At 47.0% G+C, this 18,762-nt stretch overlaps 1 protein-coding gene across 1 annotated transcript in view; it reads left to right on the top strand.

Annotated features, from left to right (window-relative positions):
- Nucleotides 1-18,762, top strand: part of STEAP2 (STEAP2 metalloreductase) — a 36,170-nt gene that overhangs the window by 11,043 nt on the left and 6,365 nt on the right. The gene's annotated exons all lie outside the window — the stretch shown is intronic.

Below are 18,762 nucleotides of genomic sequence, written 5' to 3'. Positions count from 1 at the left end.
ACACTTGACCTGTACATTGAGAGCTAATCAATGGATGGATGTAATTGAAAGGGAAGAACAAACTAGGGAAAAAAGACATTTCCAAATCAAATAAGCAGTGGCAGCATCTGGAAGACACCCCTTAAACTTTTAAATTGCAGTTGCCAGGAAAAGGATTGCCTTAGACTAGAAAATAGGGGTGTAATTGTAGGTAGTTCTTTTTTAGCACCTACAATTTTGATTGGTAGTCCCATTGCTGAGCACTGTGGTTGCTAAGCAAAAAAAAAAAATCACATGGCTATGATGGACTTAAGATGTCACTTCCTATTCAGTCATTAAGCAAGTCACCACAGTTGTGAAGTGAAACATCATGTGACCACAACTTACTATTTTATTTCTATGTTTTCTGTTAGCTCTGCTTGTTGCAAGCTGGGGAAGGCACAAAAATGGCAATCATGTGAGCATGGGACATTACATGAGTATAGGGCAATAGTGTAAAAAAAACCACTTTTTTTTACACTATTGTAACTTTGAAAGTTTGCAAAACAAGGCTGTTGGCTTGTCCAACACTGTTTATCTTCAGTGGCTGCTTAAGGACGAACAGTCCACAACAACAGCGCAGGTGGCTAGATTCTGCACAGCAGCAACAGTGGGTTTTTGTCAGAAAAGTGTCGAATCCACCATAGCTATTTTATACAACAAATATAACAAATCCATTGCACTGCTTATTCCTTTGCATTTTAGTATTAAACTGACTAAGGGCCTCACAGCTTATGTTTTGTATTTTAGTATAGCTAGACCATGTGTAATTACAGACTGGGTTTTATCATAGATTTTATCTGTTATTTATTTTATTTATTTTATTATCTGTCTGTGTAATTACAGACTGGGTTTTATCATAGATTTTATCTGCTATTTATTTTATTTTAGACTTTTTAATTGGATATTCACTGAGTGTTTTTATTTGTTCTAGTCTCTTTGTCTATAAACAAATAAAATCGTAAATTGTTTAAAAAAAAACAAGTCAGTTGGTAAGCAAGGACTGTCTGTACGAAAATACATGATTCTTTTGCTTTGTTGACCTATCATAAGTTAGCTTATTTATATTTCATAGATGATCCAACAATTCAGACAATACATATTTTAAAGGATTATAGCAAACTACTTCATGTTCCTGGCATATATTCAAAAATTACAGGTGCTTATGCCAAATCCAACTTCATTGTGAACTAAGGATTATCTTAAAACATTAATGATACGATCTTTTACACATCAGATTAAAAATGTATTGTAGTAGAAAAGATTATAACTGCCAGATTTGTAAACAAAAACTACACCTAGTGGTTTGATATTGGTATAGTAATGTACTGATGAAAGAACTCAGTAAATTTAAGAATGAAAGTAGAAGGGTGTTTTGGATAGAATAAGGACAAGCAGTTAGCACCCATGTAACTCAATCAAATGTTATCTTTTCTCCGGATCTAAAATGCTTTTTCATTTTTTAGAATGACCCGAGCTCAGATCAATAAACTCTAATTCATAAGTAGCAGTAACTTATATTGTATGTGATTAAAAGAATTCTTGATAAATATGGACCTGCTGTTAAAAAAAAAATCAGAAATTTCAATTGGCGTTCAGTAATGCTGCTAGAACTTTAACAAGCAAACGGGTAGAGTGGCCCATTAATCATATGCCAGTTTATAAATAAAGTTAAAGGTGCTCATTTTAACATTTTAAAATTTTACATAGCTTAAAATGAAGAGCTGTTTTTTCCTCTTAGGGAAGTAGTCATCCTTTAAAATGAACAGGTATTTCTTGTTATATATGCCATCGACCACAAAAGCATATTTGATATAAATGTGCAAAACAGGATTATGTTGTCATATATTCTATATATATATAGTATTCTCTGCCCCAAGATTTAGATGGAAAATGAAGACATTTTAAAAATTAATCATACATTTGAGACTAGCTGTTTAATAATAATTACTAATAGTGCTTTTATTATTCTTGCTAGTTTAGCTTCTCATGAATATGCTTTAATTGCTTATTGCTGATATATTTTTCTGTATTTTGTCATCCATTTTAACTTATTTTTGAAACTAAAAAGTGAAATAAAATTTCGCAATAATTATGCATTGTGTAGGACAATTTATCTGTTCACATAATGATTGTAAGCATATACATTTACAGAAGAATCCTATGGAAGAGTATGAATTCACCTCAAAATGTTTATATGCCTAAGAACTGGTCATATTTCTTTAATATTCCTGTGTTCTTTTATTCAGAAATTAATTATTTTGTAAGGACATTTGGGTAGACTTCATGGGATCTATGGATAGAAGTGATAACATTTGTTCGTCACATGTTCTCAGATATGTGGCAATGGGTTCAGGGACAGATTCACTATCTTTTGTCTATCGTTGCTGAATGTCATCACTGAGCTGGGATATTTTAGTCAGAACTGTTTTGCAGAGTATGTGTCTGTTTCCAGCAATGTTCTTACTCATCTGAACTGCTGACCACAGAGTCTCTAAAGTTTACAAATCCAGCATTATACTCTGTTGAAATAGTTATTTTGTCACAGGAAAGTTCAACTTGTCCGGCAGCATCTTCCATAGCCAGAACATTTTGAATAAACACTAAACATTCTAAATCATTGCCTGAAACTCATTTGTGTTTATTACTGCCATTTTACATTTGTTTTACTAGTATTTCTCACAGTTTGAGATTTTGTTTTGCTGTCTCATTTTTATCTTGTCATTTTTGAAGTGTTGTAAAGCCAGGCTCTTTTCTCATTTTTAATATGTTTATATATGGGCCCTGTCTTCATCTTCACTGTTATATCATTAGCTTAATTGGTAATTTTCCTGCAGTGTTACTTCACTGTTGAACAGGCAATCCTCATTTACCAACCACAATTGGTAAATTGCTTAACTCTGTTGTTAAACACAACAGTTGCTAAGCAAAATTCACATGATTGTTCCAGACACTCTTGATTTTATCATTAAACAAACACAATAACAGGGTTGGAAGGGGCCTTGGAGGTCTTCTTGTATAACCCCTGCTCAAAATACTATTTTAGACAAATGGTTGTCCAATCTCTTCTTACAAAGCTCCAGTGTTGGAGAATCCACAACTTTGGAGAATAGGTTGACTTCCTCTTCTTTGTGGCAGCCCCTTATATATTGGAACACTGCTATCGTATCGCCCAAGGTGCTTCTTTTCTTTAAACTAGACACAATGAATTCCTGGAACTGTTCCTCATATGTTTTAGCCTTCAGTCCCTAATCATCTGTTGCTCTTCTCTGTTCTCTTTCTAGAGTATCAACCTCTTTTTTTTAATATCATGGTGATGCAATATTCCTTCAATCTTTCCCTGGAGTATTAAATGAAGGATGCCATGTTTTTCTGGGGGCCGCATCACATGTCCAAAATATTATAACTTTTGCTTTTTAATGGCTTTTTAATGGCTTTGATTATTTCCCTTTGCTTTCCCAGATGGCTTATCACTTTCTCATTTGTGATTTTGTCAACCCAGATTACAGCCATCTGTAAATCCACATTTCAAATGCTTCGAGTTTTTTCAAGTGGTTTTCTGTCAGAGATGAACTCTCCACTCCGTAGAGCAGGATAGAAAAGATGTAACATCTGACAAGCCTATTTTTCAAACTTAGGCTTATGCCGTGACTGCAGAAGACATTTTTCGTTTTGAAAAATGCTGTTCGAGCTTTCTCTATACTTCACTGATCATGTCCCAGCTTTCATGTAAATTAAAACCTAGGTATCTGATCCTTTCAACTTCTTCTACTGGTATTCCTTCCAAATTTATCAGTAGTAAATTAATGGGTTGTTCTCACGATCATGATCTTGGCTTTTGAGGTGTTAAGCTTCAAGCCATATTTTTCAGATATTTCTGAGACTCTGTTGATGAAGAGTTGAAGGTCTTCATGCTACTGACAAGCAGAACTGTATCATCAGCTTATCTTAAATAGTTGATCTGAACACCATTTACTTTGAGACCAGCATCAATGTTTTCCAGTGCTTCGTTGAAAATTGACTCAGAGTAGATATTAAACAACAGTGGAGGCTGAATATAGCTTTGTCTGACTCCTCCCTCTTAGTATTTCTGCATCATTCTGAGTATTTTTGGTCTAGTCTCACATTTGCTACCTGATGCCAATATAGATTCTTTATGATTCGGATGTCTTTGTCATCTAGTCCCCCTTGCTTCAAGGTTTGTAATAGTTTGCTGTGCCTTATTTTATCAAATGCTTTTTCCAAATCAATGAAGCACATGTAAACACTGTGATTGACTTCTCTACAGCGCTGTACAAGAACTTGAATGTTGGATAGGGCATCTTGTGTACCAAGATTGTTTCTGAAACCAAATTGTGTGTTACTTAGACACTTCTCAATTTTATTGTATATTCGTGTGAATTATTCTTGGGAATATTTTCAGGGCATGACTCATTAAGCTTATTGTTCTGTATTCGGTACACTTCTTTGCATTTATTTTTTGGAGGATTGTCACAAAGGTTGATTTCAGGCAATCATTTAGCATCTTTCCTGTTTCAGCAAGTTTTTGCTTGCTGATCATTATCTCCAGGAAGTAGTCAGACTTATTTGATCCAAGACTAACTAAAAGGATAAAGGCTTTCCTGTCAATCATGACCGAGGGAGCCAGCATTGCCAAAGACAATTTCCGTGGTCATATGGCCAGCATGGCTGTATGCTGTATGCCAAATCACTGTTATCTTTACACTGAAGTGGTACCTATTAATCTCTTTGCATTAATTTTGAATTGCTAGGTAGGTAGAAGCTGGGGCAAGTAATGGGAGCTCACACTGTTGTGCGGAGCTGGGGGTCTCAAATTTGGGCTGTCAGCTCTCCAGCTGACAAGCTCAGTGTCTTTAACTGCTGAGCCATCACACCTCTCCAAGACTATCACATCTCCTTGAAATCCATTGGGTTCATAGTAGCCACATTACAAATTCTTAATTCAAAACTTTTGAATATGCAGTGTCCAGTTATCCAATTACAACAACTCTGTACAATTGAGAAGATCAAAAGGAAAAGCCTTAAAAAGATAAGAAGCCCGTCTTTCTGATGTGTTGAAGGCAACATTCTCCTTTATTGTCCCAGAGATGTGGAATGCAGATCCATAAGAATTGCCTTAGGCCCCTTCTTCTCACACTTTGTTGGAATCTGTGAAGATTTTTCCGTTTTGCCATGTTATTCTTTGTTAGACAATGTAAAATATTTGTCTAACTCTGTATTCCTTCTGTAGCAGAGTTTCCATTATTTATCTGTTCTTAGAGCCAAGGAAGCACTTTAGCTGTTATTCTTTTATTATCAGATTTATTGGACACAGTAGAATTCTGTTTGTTCTCAATAGAAGTGGAGATAGCATCTATACATGGTTGACATTGTCCGCCTTCTGACTGGACTGAGTCAGATAAAAGTTAGTTAATACACGCCCCTTGTTGCTAGCATTACCCAGCTTTTCAACTCAATCCACTTCATGGATAGTCGTGTCATCGTGTATCTCCTGAGCACTTTGCTGATTGAATGAATTGGTTGAAGAATTAATTGATTTCTTTCTTTATACTGTGAGTGGGACTGGAATAGTATTTTGAGCTGTCAACTTGGGCTGGAGCGTGAGGGTTTAGGCGCATAGATCATCCTGTGAGCCATCTGCCTTCCACGTCCCTGACTAGGCGGGAGAGAGCGTAGCACTCTTGAAAGGTCACTAACTGGACGCTTATATCAGATGGCAAGGAAAGACTGCAGTGCTATTGCGGATCCCTTCAAAATGGAAAGGCAGGAGGTGAGGCTCTGAATTGGCCCAGGCCCTGAATTGAACCCTGAAGTGTTCTGCCCAGAGCCACCATTTTGGTTGCTAATTCTCTCTCAAAATGGCATATGCTGCAATTGCTGTTCCAAATGCTGAGGGAAACGGGGCCAAGGTCTTCTAATCACGGCGGAGGCTTCCACTTCCCAGACTACAGCAGATCCTCAGAGGCACAAAAAGTCTGGGAAAGACACTGCCCATGCCAAACAAAAAAAAATCCTCCAAGTCAGTCCCATCTGACAAGGGAGATGGTCTAATTCCTAAGGACAAAAGTTCCAAGGCCTCATCTTGAAGGCATTCCTTATTTTCCAGAATGGGAGGAGGGAATGGTCACACGTGGGTCTTATCACAACCTGATTGGTCCAAGGCTGAGAGGAAATCTATAAATACCGGTGCCTGTCCATTGCTAGCCCAGATTCTCTCAGCCTGGTCCAAGCTGTAGAGTAGTTGGATAGGTTCTGTTTGTTTTCTCCTTTTGGGTGAGTTCTATTCAGTCTGATTCCTATTTGGCTAATTGGGCACTTTAAATTTAAATTCTAAATTGATCTGCTGCGGCCCCAAGGGACAGATCTCTGCCTTGGGCGGCTGGGGGAGGGCCCAGTGGGGCACTAGTCTCCCCCCCGCAGGCCAGGAACCTTTGCCCGTCCCCGGGTGCGGGGGTGCGGTTCCATTCAAACTGCTTCGTTCAAACTTCTTGAAGAGGCTGTTTTTTGCAGCAGGAAAGTGAAAGAGAAACTTAAGCCTCGAGGCTCCAGCGAGCAGATCGCTCCGGAGGGGGCCCCTCGCTGCAGGCTTCCTTTGTTTGTGTTGCCGGGGAGACAGAGCAGGGGGGGAGAGCTGTTCTCCCTGCTCATTTTAAAGTGAAGCCGGCTAGAAACGCCTGGCTGGGCTGCTGGTGATTATTTCCAGCCCTTTTCTCCCACGCACGGAGTTCCGGCGGCCATTTTGGAGGCTGCCACGTGCGTGAGGCCTGGCCCTTATCGACGGGCCTAGTGCGGCCTAGTGAGAGGCCTTGAGCCTAGGTCTCCCCACAGGCTTCAGGCCCTGGTCTCAGGTGGGACTTTGGAGGCCGATTCCTGCTCCTTTCGTCGGACACGTGAGTGGGGCATGGACGAGGGAGCGGAGATTCCCCAGGGACAAAGGGCAGGCCCTACTGGGAGTGAGGAGGCCCTGGATCAGGAGGTGGGGGGGAGGGCTCCCCCTCAGAGATCCCTTTCTTCAAGGCGCCCCTCCAGTTCTGTCTCTAGGGACGAGGCAGCTCGCCATAGGGCGCTGGAAAGGACCTTTGCCAGGGCAGAAAGGCAGGCCCAGTCCTCCAAGCCTTTATCTAGGGACAGATCCAGGTCCCCTGTTAGGCCCATTTCAGAAAGGTCTCTACTTAGAGGTTTTAGCCCGGCTTCTTCATGCAGCTCCCCTGGTAGGTCGCGGGCCTTCTCCAGGAGGGGGCGTTCTCCATCCCCCATAGATGATCCTCTGGAGGGCACGTCCAGAGGCCCCTGTTCCCCCCAAAGGTTGGCTCCTCAGGGCCCTGCTTCTACTTATGGGGATGTGGAGGATCTGGATAATCTCCCTGAAGGGATTAAGAGGCTTATTTCGGCAGCCATCACTCGGGGCATTGCCCAGCGGGACAAAGGCTCCCTTTACTCTAGGCATGGGGGGCTGAACAGGGCTCAGTGTCGGGCTTCCTCCCCTTCCATGATCAGTGAGGCTTCCTTCCTGGGTGGGGGGGAGTTACCCCAGGAGATGGGATTCTCAGATGATGAGAATACCACTGTTTCGGAGGAGCCTTCTTCCAAGGTCCTATTTATGCCCGCCTTGTTTAAAGTTCTCTTGGATAAGGCGAGACACACCACCAAGGTCGGAACTGGGGATCCCTCTGTGCCCCCCCCAAGGGATCCCGACATGGTCATGTTCTCTGCCACGGCCACCAACAAGGAAGAGATCCCTGCCCCTCCCTTGTTCCTAGAGGTTCTGACCGACCAGTGGGCTAAACCTTCTAATTTCTCTTCTCCAGGCAGTACCGACCGTCGGCATTATAACATGGAGCAAACCTTTGCTCAGGCCATTCAGCTCCCGACGGTTGACACCCCTGTGGCCGCATTGGTGTCCTCCTCCCCGGTGGTGTCGGGCGATGCGGCAGATAAGATGAAGCCGGAGGATAAGCGCGCAGAGCTTACTTTGCGGAAGAACTTCAACGCCACAGCGTGGGCCATTAAGGCGGCGGCCTCGGCTTCCTACTTTAATCGTGCCACGGTCATGTGGCTCAAGAAGCTGCAGGCACGCATTCCCATACAGGAGGACCGGATCCATCAGGATCTGGTCAAGATTCTGGCGGCGTGTCAGTTCTCAGCTGACGCGACCTTGGACACGGTCAAGTTTGCTTCTAGCGCCCTGGCCACCTCGGTCACCTCCCGTAGGCTCCTGTGGTTGCGCCATTGGCAAATGGACAACAAAGCCAAATGGGATTTGGCGGCTGCCCCCTTCAAGGGGCCCGATCTCTTCGGGGAGGCCCTTACTCGCATCCTCGTGGAGGATAAGGACAAGAAGAAGGTCCTACCCTCCACGGCTAAGAAGGCCGAGAACAAGTCACGTCCCTTCCGTAGGCAACGGTATAGGGCCCCTAGCTTCGGCTATAACCAGCGCTTCTCTTCTTTCTCTTCTGACAGGCATTTCTTGGGGCAGCCCTTCCAGGACAGGAGCCGTTTCCAGGGCCAGGCTCGGCGGCCCTTTCGGGGGGGAGGCGGCCGTCCCTTCCGCAGGGGGAAGTGACTCGAACCCGAGTCATCCCATCGGCGGCCGCCTCGCTCTTTATGCGGACCGGTGGGACGACATCACGTCGGACGCCTGGGTTCGAGCCACGGTTCGTTACGGGCTCAGGTTAGAATTTCTCTCCACTCCTCCAAATCTCTTTCGGTCGTTCCCTCCATCCCGGAGTCGAGAGCGCCGCCGCCTGATGAGTCAGGCGATCGCCCACCTCCTCGAAATCCATGCGGTGGAGGCGGTTCCCGCAGGGGAACGGGGCCGGGGCCACTACTCAAATCTCTTCGTGGTCCCGAAGAGCACGGGGGGTTGGAGAGCAATTCTAGACCTCAAGCGCCTGAACAGGTTTCTGGTCTACAGGCGGTTCAAAATGTCATCGCTCAAGTCCATCCTTCAGGGCATCAGGAAAGGCGATTTCCTGGCCTCCGTGGATCTCACGGAGGCCTATCTTCATATCCCCATCCTGCCCGCTCATCGCCGGTTCTTGAGGTTCTCCCATGGGCCCCACCATTACCAGTACAGGGCTCTTCCCTTCGGCCTGGCCTCGGCCCCGAGGACCTTCACAAAGGTCCTGGCGGCTCTGGCGGCCCATCTGAGATCGGTCCCGGTCCGCCTCCAATGTTATTTAGACGATGTCTTGCTTCAGGCGGGCTCCCTGTCTCAGGCCGTTTCAGATCTTCAGATTACCATTCGAAGCCTCCAGGCCCTGGGGTTCTCGGTAAACTTCGAAAAGAGCCATCTCACTCCCTCCACTCGCATTCTGCATCTGGGGACAGTCATAGATTCCAAGTTGGGGGAGGTGCGTCTGTCTCAGGAGAGGCAGGTCAGCCTTTGTCGGCTGACAGAGAGCGTTCGCACAAAGCGCTCCGTTTCCATCTTCTCTCTGTCGCAGTTATTGGGCAAGATGGTCTCTTGCATAGGGATTGTCCCGTGGGCCAGAATCCATCTTCGGCCCCTTCAATGGGAGCTTATCCCCTATCAGAGGGGACAAATGAGCAATTCCCTTCGGACTCTCCGCATCTCGACGGGGGTCCGTGCATCCCTGGTGTGGTGGCTCTCCCCGGCCATCCAGCGGGGGTGTCTGTTCTGGGAGCCGAACAGGGTGACCGTCACCACGGACGCGAGTCTGTTCGGGTGGGGGGCCCTGGTGGGCTCTCGGATGGCTCAGGGCAGATGGACGGCCTCGGACCTCCGTCACAACATCAATTGGCTGGAACTGAAGGCCGCGCGTCTGGCTCTGAGTCACTTTCGCTCCTCGGTGGAAGGGAGCCACGTTCTCCTCCTGACGGACAATGTGGCCACCAAGGCGCACATCAATCGTCAGGGCGGGACCCACTCGAGAGCCCTCTGGCTGGAGGCTCTGCGATTGGGGTCGTGGGCGGAGAAACACTTACAGTCCCTGGTGGCGGAGCACATCTCGGGACTCTCCAACGTCCAGGCGGACTGGCTCAGTCGAGCAACTCTGGACAACGGCGAGTGGCAACTCCACCCGTCGCTGTTCCGGGAGATCTGTCGTCGGTTCGGGTCCCCCCGGGTGGACCTGTTTGCGTCTCCCGAGAACACACAACTCCCGCGTTTCTTCACCCGTTTTCAATCCAGCTCGGCGGAGGGCACGGATGCCCTCAGGAGCCGGTGGCCCCCGGGCCTTCTCTATGCCTTTCCCCCCATTTCACTCATCCCGGGGACCGTCAGGAAGGTGGTAACGGAAAGGGCCCTGGTCATTCTGGTGGCCCCGTTTTGGCCCAGGAGACCCTGGTTTGCGGACCTGGTTCAGCTGTCGGTGACTTCCCCGTGGAGGATTCCGCAGGGGGAGGTGGTCTTACGGCAGGGGGCCCTGACTCACCCAGAGCCTCAGTGGCTTCAGCTGACCGTTTGGCTCTTGAACGGCAGCTTCTAAGGGGGGCTCATCTGTCTTCCGGGGTCATTCGCACCATCGAGGCGGCCCGTCGTCCCTCAACGACCCGCATTTATAACTCCACCTGGGCAGCGTTCGTCTGCTGGTGCTCCCCCAAGGGCATCTCTCCCGACAGAGCCACCATCCCCAACGTCTTGGATTTCCTTCAGAAGGGCCTGGAGGACGGGCTCTCGCAAAACACCTTGCGTCGCCAAGTGGCGGCTCTGTCCTCGGTCTTGGGGGGGGCGGGATCTTCTTCTCTTTCCCAGTCTCCTCTGGTCAAGCTGTTCCTCAAGGGGGCGGCAAATCTCAGGCCTCCCCCCGTTCATAGATTCCCCACGTGGGATCTTCCGCTTGTCCTCAAGGCCTTAACGGGAGCTCCGTTTGAACCTCTCCGCTCGGTGCACTTGCGCTTCTTATCACTGAAGGTGGTCTTCCTGGTGGCCATCACTTCCACCCGGCGTATATCCGAGCTGGGCGCCCTGTCTTGTAAGGACGACCTCTGTCATTTTCACCAGGACAGAGTGGTCCTTCGCCTTGACCCGGCATTCGTCCCCAAAGTAAATACCCCCTTTCACAGGGCTCAGGAGATCGTCCTGCCTGACTTCTGCCCGAGTCCGTCCACTGACAGGGAGCGTCTTTGGCATCGTCTGGATGTCCGCCGTGCCTTGCGGATCTACCTCCGGCGGACCAAGGATTTCCGCAAGTCGGAGGCCTTGTTCGTCTCCTTCCTACCTGGAGCTCTGGGTTCGAGGGTGTCCTCGGCTACCATCGGCCGTTGGCTGCGTCAGGCCATCTCGGAGGCCTACGTGGCCTCAGGGCGGCCGGTTCCATCAGGCGTCACGGCGCACTCTACAAGGAGCGCGGCAACCTCGGCAGCGTGGGCCACGAGGGCCCCGTTTGAAGACATCTGCCGGGCGGCTACCTGGGCCACTCCAACCTCGTTCATCCGGCATTATCGTCTAGATGCTTTCGCGTCGGCGGACGCATCTTTCGGTCGTAGGGTCCTACAGGGGGTGGCAGCTGAGGCTCCCCTTGGTTCCTAGAGTTCCTGTTCTCCCTCCCTGGGACTTTAGCTTGGGTATGTCCCACGTGTGACCATTCCCTCCTCCCATTCTGGAAAAAGGACGTTGGTCTTACCTGAACGTCTATTTTCTGATGGGAGGAGGGAATGGTCACAACCCGCCCTGAGTTCTGTCTGTTGGGGCCAAGGGGAGGGCCCGGGGGGTGTTTCCCGGGGTTTGTTGTGTTGTTTCTTGTTTTTCAGTTGTACCGTTCATGTTCGAGAATCTGGGCTAGCAATGGACAGGCACCGGTATTTATAGATTTCCTCTCAGCCTTGGACCAATCAGGTTGTGATAAGACCCACGTGTGACCATTCCCTCCTCCCATCAGAAAATAGACGTTCAGGTAAGACCAACGTCCTTTTTCTTCAAAGGGGAATACTGTGCCCCAATCTAGCAGCAATATTTCTGTCCAGCCCTCTCCAGTTACATTGGAACAGGCTCCTGGTCCTTTCAGCCCCCTGTTTCCAATAAAAACCTCTAGGCTATGGGGCTATGGCTCTGATCTACAGGGACATCTTTTGCAAGATGCCCAGTTTGGGACAGTGGGCAAGCGTGCAGAGGCTACGTTCACTCCAACAGCTGCGGGCCTCCTCCCAGAACTACCCGGTTCTTCCTTGACCGTGCCTGACATACAGGAAGCCATAGCTTCAGCCATTACCCAAGGCATAGCTGCAGGTCTCCAGCAGAAGACTGGGTCTGCTACACCACCAGTTTATGTGCCTAACATTGCCCTAGTGCCTCCAATGGCTTATTCTACATCACTGCTAGCTCCACAATTGGCCTATGACTACCAGCTCCACCAGTGGTCCATTCTATATCACTGCCAGCCCCACCAGTGGCCTATTCTATATCACTTCCAACCCCACCAGATCCATCAGTGGCCCATTTGTCATCACTGCCAGCCCCACCAGTGGCCCATTCAACATCACTGCCAGCCCCATCAGTGGCCCATTCTACATCACTGCCAGTATCACCAGTGGTCTATTCTACATCACTGCGAGCCCCATCAGTGGCCCATTCGACATCACTGCCAGCCCCACCAGTGGCCTATTCTATATCACTTCCAGCCCCACCAGTGGCTTATTCGACATCACTGCCAGATCCACCAGTGGCCCATTTGACATCACTGCCAGCTCCACTGGTGGCCTATTCTACATCACTGCCAGCTCCACCAGTGTCCCATTCTACATAACCGCCAGCCCCACCAATGCAGAGGCCCTTGTCATCGGCTAAATCCCAGCATAGCCAGTCCCCTGTCTTTGAAGATGGGGAGATTAAGGATGCTGAGTTTTCTGGGGATGAGGAGCCAGCATCAGAAAAACAACAACCGTTTTCGGGTTTGTTCCAACCTGCCCACTTAAAGTCCTTGCTGACCAAGGCCAAAGAATCTGCTAGCTTCACAGCAAAGAATTTTTCAATGTGGCCACTGACCTGGAACAGCTCCTTCAAGTTCCAAAGTCGACGCCCTGGTAGCAGCCCTTCACTCGGCAACCAACATTCCGAGGAGGAGGTCCTCAAGCCGGAGGACAAGAGGGCCAACCTCATGCTGCAACATGTGCATCAAGCGGCGCCTTGGGCGATCCGAGCTTCCACATCCGCATCATTCTTCTCTCGTTCCTGCATGTTTTGGCTATGGCAGCTTCAACAACGTCTACCTGCAACCAATGTAAGGGCCCATCAAGACCTCAATAATGACTGCTGTCCAATTTATGGATGACGCCACACTTAATTCCACTTGCTTTGCCTCGGCCATGAAAAGGTTTCTGAAAGGGCAGTCAATCTGAGACCACTGGTGGTTCACCGCTACCCCACGTGGGACTTGCCCACAGTTTTGTCTGCCCTAAAATACGCCCCCTTTGAGCCCATTCGGTCAGTGGAACTACAGTTCCTCTCTTGAAAGGTGGCCTTTCTGGTGACCATCACCTCCACCAGGAGGATCTTGGAGATGCAGGCTCTGTTGGTAAGGGAGGATTTTTTTCATCTTCCACATCGACAGGGTAGTGCTTCGATTAGATCATTCCTTTACGCCAAAGATTTCATTGTGGTTCCATAGAGCGCAAGAGGTAGTTTTGGCCAACTGGCAGTAGTGGCTCATGTGTACTCAAATAGGTGGGACAGCGTCGGACCCGCCCAGATCATCTCAATTGAGGTGCAGCAACCAGCGAGGCAGGTCGTCCCCTGTTGTAGCTCCTCCCCGACGGGAGTGGAGCTCCGGGTGACATCAGCACGGCCCATCCTTGCAGGCTGAATCAACATCCCAGGTAGGTCGAGAAGTGGCGGTGCGGCGGATTGAGTTGGTGTGTGGTCAGGCTGCCAGAAGGCGGTAGCCGGGTAGGAAAGGCCTGATTGGAGGAAGGCCTCAGTTGGTAGGCGGTGCCTCAGTTGATCCACATGGAGCTGCCATTCACTGCCATTTGGAAATCCGACTCTGTAAGAACAGGGGCCGGTTACTTTGGTGACGGTGGCAGGCACCCACCTTGGATCCCCCGTGAAGCTCCTGGCATAAACCAGGTCCCCCTCCCTGAATTGGCGCAGCAGAACCCCCAGGTTGCAAGACTGCGGGGTGTTGTAATGCGGGTGCAACCTATCTAAACTGGTTGGCAGGCGCCGGCCCATAAGCAGCTCTGCGGGGCTCTTATGAGATAGGTGGCATGGAGTGGAGTGCTGGCCGAGGAGGTAAGCCGCCACCTTGTCCGGCCAATCTCGGTCCATTCATCCCAATGCCTCCTTGGCCGAGCGGACAGCACGTTCCACCCAGCCATTGCAAGCAGGGTGGTAGGGGGCAGTTGGGGCATGGCATATCCCTAATTCGGTCAGAAATTCCTGGAAGGCTGTGGTGGTAAATTGGGGGCCGTTGTTGGTCACAATGGTGTTTGGCAGCCCATGTGTGGCGAACAGACTGCAGCCCCTGGATGGTGGCCTCAGCGGTGGTAGACGCCATGAGGAGGAGTTCCACCCACCGAGGATAGGCGTCCACGATCACCAGGAAGGTCTGATCGTGGAAGGGGCCCAGAAAGTTCACGTGGACTCTCGACCAGGGTGCCCGAGGCAGCTCCTAGTTCCTAACCAGAGGAGCCGGACAGGACTCTTGGCAGGGGTGCAACGGCCGACCCAAGTTGTTATTTCCTCATCTATCCTGGGTCACCAGACCTAGCTGCAGGCCAAAGCCTTTGTGCGAGCTATGCCGAGGTGGCCCATATGGAGACAGTCCAGGACTTCAGTGCGCAGGGAGGGAGGAATGATCATCCTGTCACTCCAGAGCAAGCACCCACTGTGGAGGGAGAGCTCCTGTTGGCGAATTTTGAACGGGTGGTATTCTTCCTGTACCTTGCCCAAGGGCCACCCCCCTCTGTACCCAAGTGAAAACCTGGGATAGGACGTGGTCTGCCAAGGAGTGGGCAGACATGTCGGATGATGAAAGAGACAGGCCCAAAGAGGCGGTGGAGAGGACCGAAGAAGAGAGAACGGGGTCAAGGGCAGCGACAGGAAGAGGGCAGTGGCTGAGGGCATCAGCATGCCCCATATGCTTGCCCGGATAGTACTGCAGCGTATACAAATATGCTGTGAGGAACTCCGTCCAGCGGGACATCCAACAAGACAGGATATGTGCGGTAGGACGGTCACTGGCCAAAAGTCCAAGGAGAGGCTTGTGGTCGATGAACAAGGTAAAATGCCATCCATATAGATAATCATGGAACTTTTTAATCCCGGACACAGCAGCCAGAGCCTCCTTGTTGATCTGGCTGTAATTCCTCTCGGCAGAGGAGAGTGTCTGGGAGTAAAAAGCTATGGGGGTTTCAAAGCCATTAGGGAGGACATGGCTCAGGATAGCCCCCCCACCAAAAGGGGAGGCACACATGCCAATGTCTGCGGTAGCCTGTCACTATACTGGACTAGGACAGCTGCTGATGTAAGCATGACTTTGACAGCCACAAATGCATGCGCTTCGTGGCTACCCCAGTGCCAGGCCAATGATCGGTCGAGCAACTGATGAAGCGGCTCGGCTAGTGATGCCTTATGAGGTAAAAATGGCGCGTAGAAATTCAAGAGGCTGAGGAACGCCTGCAGCTTCGCTTTGTATGTAGGAGTGAGGGCATTCCTGACAGCTTCAAGTTTGGAGGGGGTGGATGGATGCCCTGGGTGTCTACAAGGAAGCCCAGGAATTCTACCTGTGGCACAGCAAAGGAGCATTTGCTGCACTTTAATTTTAAGCCCACGTCCCTGAAACGATCGAGGACCTTCCAAAGAACTTGGATGAGCCCTGATCGACTGCGGGCAGCGATCAGGACATCATCAAAGTAGGGAACCATGCTAGGGAGCCTATGAGCAATCACTCCATGAGACTCTGGAAGATCCCCGGGCAATGGAAACGTCAAATTGCAAATGGCGGCAGCGGAAAGCCCCTCAGTGGGTGACAATGATCTGGGCAGCAGCAGCCTCATCATCCACTGGGTGCTGCTGATAGGCCTGGTCCATATCCAGTTTCGCAAAGATACAACCCCACCCCAAAGAATGGAGCAGGTGCTGCGCCACCAGAACTGGATACGGGTTTGCCTGGACACCCTTGTTGATTGTCAACTTATAGTTGGCACTGATCCTGATTCCTAGTTATATATGCAGATGATTGTTAACAGAAATATTAAAAGTATATTTTATTGGCATTGCTTATTTCTAGTTATATATATAGACCAAGGATGTCAAACTGAGTTGGATTAGTATTGTAGTTCTCCGCAGGCTGGTTTGGGGGGGGGAGGGGAGATGGAACGGCAAGCCTCCTGCAGCACCCTGCTAGCCAGAGGCATCGCGGGCTGGTTCTTTGCTATTGCCAGGCCAGCACTGTAGGTCAGATTTAAGCACCCTGCAGGCTGTAGTCAGCCCATGGGTCTTGAGTTTGACATCTCTGATACCTCTGATATAAATGATTGGTTAAGAGAAATTAGAAAAAAAATAAGTTCATGTACAAAGCAGGTAGTGTTCAACTTACAACCATAATTGATCCTGCAATTATGGTTGTAAATCGTGATGGTCATGTGGCTGTTCATGATTTCACAAACTTTTTTCAAGGGTTGTTAAGCAAACACAGCAGTTACTAAGCGAACCCATAATTTGCTATAAGTGCTTTTTGCCAAAAAATAAATTCCAGTTTCTTGCAATGTCATAAATCATGGTCACATGACTGTAGACACTGCAAATGGCCATAAATGCAAGTTGGTTGCCAAAAACCTAAGATGTGACCATGTGACCAAGGGGACTGACAGAACTTCAAATCTGGATCATAAGTATCTTTCGGGGAGTCCAATGTAAGTTTGAACAGTCACTGAGCAACCAATCATAAATCAAGGATTACTTGCATACCATTCCCCAGTATATTTGTATTTATTTGTATTTTACACAACAGAGGTACATAATTCCACTCAGAGGTCACCTTTGTCATTATATGTGATGTTGCAAGCTCCATTCAAAAAACAGGCAGGAATAGATCTTAAATATTACTTCAGGTTCTCCTATCTTATAAATACAAAAACTGTATATCTCTTTAGCAAAATCAAAAGCAGAAAACAGACTGAATTTATTTGCTCACCAGTAGATGGTGGTACAATACTCAGTAAGAGTTTCAATATTCACAATTTGATTTTAATCTTAAATTGGACTAAGAAGCTTATATATACATTTTTGAGAAGAGGGGACAGATAGAAGTTTTCCGTTTTCTCAGTAAGCTATCAGTATATTCTCCTCCTAATAATAAAATATAGTTTATTTTTAAAAAAATAAATGAAAATTGGAAGAGAGTGGATGCACAGGAATTGGGGGAAAATATAAAGAGAAATTACTGTTTCTCAGCTTCTGTTCATCCACGCTCTTCCAGACTTCTCTCTCTCTCTCTTTTTTGTAAAATGATTGGACTTGGGGGTACATTCTACTTTCTTGTTAAACTGCCTGTTTCTCTGATTCCATTTGCTTTGCAAAGGTTAAAGCAATAGCAATAGTACTTTGACATATACTGCCCACAGTGCTTTATAGCACTCTTGGAGCTTTTTACAGAGTCAGCATATTGCCAGTGGTGAAATTCAATTTTTTTACTACCGGTTCTGTGGGCGTGGCTTCATGGGCGTGGGGAAGGATACTGCAAAATCTCCATTCCCATAAAAAAAAGATGTTTTATGGCTTTCTTTATAGGTAAGAGATGGGATATTAGATGAAGACATAAATGTTTGCAACCTTAAAGAGAGTGAAGAGTTACTAAATTTGTCTATATTTGTGATGAATGTTGTAATTTACTTCTTTATGTATTTCTTTATTTTTCTCTCTTTTTCTTTTTCCTTTATATTTGTAATAGGCTAAATAAATTTACTTGCACTTTTTACTCCTTTCTATTCTCTTTTCTTCCTTTCTTTCTTTAGTTTGCATATGTTTTACTAATATAATCAAAATTCTTGATAAAAAATTTGCACAAACACACTAGATAATCCATGGCCCACTGGATCATTGTTTCAGAAATATTTTTTATCAGATTGCTCAGTGCCTTTAACACAGAGCTTCTTATGTACTGTCTTCACTGGAGAAATTGGAATATATTCAGAGATGTATCTGCCCTAAAAACAGTATATAGCACAAACATCAACACATAGCAAAAAGTTTTGAGATTTTCTATTACGGTATAAACAGATTTATGATTATGTTTATGTCTTCTTCTTTTTTTACCAAACTGACTAGATTTCAATCCATGGGAGTCATTGGTTTATAAGTATTCCCCCTGATTGTTCAAATGTTTTTGTATTGGTTGTTGTAGAAATGGCTAAAATATATTATGTAAAAGTAGAAAATGGAGGCTGCATGTTTATCATCTTATCCCACGCTAAAAAGTCAGAAGTTAACACTTTTTTTTTTCCCTTTTATGCTACACATTTTCCTTTTCCATTTTTCCTTCCCTATTTCCTCACTTTTTTTCCTCACTTTGAATTTTGATAAATTAATTTAAAAATGGAACTAAAAATGTTTACTGCATTACTAGATAGTAAAGGCATCAATATAACATATGAAATGTAATTATCTATGGGAAATCCTAGTTGGCTATTACAATAGCAGCAGGGACCATATATTGCAATAGTGTTGTTTTTATCAGTTACCATTTTTATTTTTCTACTTAAAAAATGAAATATATAGAGAGCAACTAAATTCTTCTTCAAATATAGTGTATCTGTCAAAGT

The sequence above is a fragment of the Thamnophis elegans genome, chromosome Z (genome assembly GCF_009769535.1).
Source record: "Thamnophis elegans isolate rThaEle1 chromosome Z, rThaEle1.pri, whole genome shotgun sequence".
Lineage (NCBI taxonomy): Eukaryota > Metazoa > Chordata > Lepidosauria > Squamata > Colubridae > Thamnophis > Thamnophis elegans.
Note: the sequence above shows the minus strand (reverse complement) of the source record. Positions and strands in the feature narration are given on the sequence as shown.